At 38.6% G+C, this 2,187-nt stretch overlaps 1 pseudogene across 1 annotated transcript; it reads right to left on the bottom strand.

Annotated features, from left to right (window-relative positions):
• Positions 1-462: 462 nt before the first annotated feature.
• LOC108307265 lies at positions 463-1,927 on the bottom strand (annotated as a pseudogene). The gene has a single exon (XR_001826468.2). The product of XR_001826468.2 is annotated as a serine/arginine-rich splicing factor 3-like (transcript).
• Between the last annotated feature and the right edge of the window lie 260 nt (positions 1,928-2,187).

A 2,187-nucleotide genomic window follows, 5' to 3' on the forward strand; every position in this document is an offset into this window, starting at 1 on the left:
CCGCGCCCGGCCAACTCCTCCCATTTTCTAAGAGGAAGGTTATGCATGCCTCCATATTCAATTCTGCACTGTTACCTTTGAACCATATTGTGAACTTTACTTCATGATGGATCAGCTTAGAATTCCCATGCAACACCTCAAATTATAAAATGGAAGCAATTTTTAGAACTATGGAAAGTTTTCATGCTAAAGATAAAAGCCGTTTTTAATGGGCAACTTACTTTGTGTTACAACGTACCAGGTTGCTGCTATACTTTAAAATGTTGGTCACTAAATATCATGGACCCTGAACTGGCTTCTACTCCTAAAATGGGTTAACTATCACTTAGGTGACAACTGTATTTCCTTCACTTATGAAGACTAATCCATAGTGCATCTCAGCTGTGTTTCTTATAAAATAAGAATTGTGTAACCAACTGCTTCCCATGGGATAAGAACACTGGTAACAGTGGGTTAAACTATTACACAATTATGCTAATATTTTATTAATTCAAAAACACTTTACAAGAAAATATAAGTATGGCTTCCAATAGGAATGTTATACCTGGACTTGGTACCAAGCTCACAGATTTGAGTTTGCAAGGAAAAACAGGCTTTCAAGCTAAACAACAATTTGTAACCAAAACTTTAATCCCAAGGATTCTCACAAAACATATTACAAATGGCAGCATGAAAAAAAATCTTGCACAGTAACTCAGAGTTCGGCTCTACAACGTACCCTTAAACTGGCAGGCCATTTTTGAAATCTCGAATTTGCACATAATGTCATGAACAGCCATGTATTCATATACAGCAATCAAATAAGGAACTTATGACCTAAGCAAAGTTAAACTTTCTTGAAACTTAACAGATTCTATACCAACTAGGCAAGCTCTGCCCAGGATAAACATGAGTTGGCTTTTTCAAAAACCTCTAATTTACTAGTGCAGCGTTTTTTACCCGATGGCTTGTGTTTCACAGCAACTTTTAAAGACTGCTTGTTCAACTATAGCTGCATCCTATATCCCAAAAAAGTAAATCTTATTTCAATTTTTGCCAATTGTTTCTGTATTTAAAAAAAAATTCACACTTCTGCTGGGCGGCTTGAGAGGTTTATTATCAGTCTATGCATAAATAAAATTCAAAGCAAATTCAATTTTGCTTAAGGGAACATTGTAAAGTAACAGTTCTTGGTATTACATGCCTCATATGATCCATTTCAAACCATAGAGAATTACACCTTTGTGTCACTGTTTCAAAAGACAAGCAAATTTGAACAGCTAAAACATCTTAAAAATGCACCAAGCTTATGAAGTCTCAAATAAAACTTGAATTTTCTGTACATACTCCTGTCAAATGAAGTAATTTCCTGTACACCACTTCTCTTGCAAACTGGCCTTCTATTTCCTTTCATTTGACCTAGAACGGCTACGAGACCTAGAGAAGGATCAGGACGGCTTGTGATTTCTCTCCCGGGACAGCGATCTCTCTCTTCTCCTGTCTCTAGAAAGGGACCTGCTCCGGCTGCGAGAGAAGCTTCTCCTTCTTGGAGATCTGCGAAGAGGTGGAGGACTCCTCCTACAATAAGCATCTCGAGGACGACGACCCCAAGAGGGAGGTGGACCACGATTTCTACTTCTTTTTTCACCATTCAACAGTTCCACTTTTACACAGCAGCCACATAGTGTTATTTCTTCCATCTGGCTCTCAGACAGCATCAGCTGCATCTCGGGGATCTTCAAATTCAACAAAAGCAAAGCCGGGAGGGTTTCTAGCAACCCACACACTTCGGAGTGGTCCATAGTAGCCAAAAGCCCGTTCCAATTTGGTCTTGTTGCCATTGTTTTCAAGATTGCCTACATAAACCTTACAGTCCAACAGACAGGAATCACAATGCATTTCGAGATCTAGGGTAAAAAATGCAGAGGCTCAAATCCACACACTCTGATGCATCTTCCTGCTGCTGAAGCTCACCCGGCGTCCAAGAAATGGCTTCTCTCTTATTCCTTTGTCATGTAAGATAAGCTAGCTGTTTCGACTTTACATCAATATTTTTAAGTGTTCATAATTTTATATCATGGTGTTTAAATTATGGGATATCAGGAGAAGAGTAAACATTACTTAAGAACTTTACCTCCTCTACTGGGGAAGGGACTAGTGTGTTTTCAGTTGTGCATAGGATAATTATATCATATTAGGTGGAACTAT

Source organism: Cebus imitator, unplaced genomic scaffold, assembly GCF_001604975.1.
Source record: "Cebus imitator isolate Cc_AM_T3 unplaced genomic scaffold, Cebus_imitator-1.0 Scaffold77, whole genome shotgun sequence".
NCBI lineage: Eukaryota > Metazoa > Chordata > Mammalia > Primates > Cebidae > Cebus > Cebus imitator.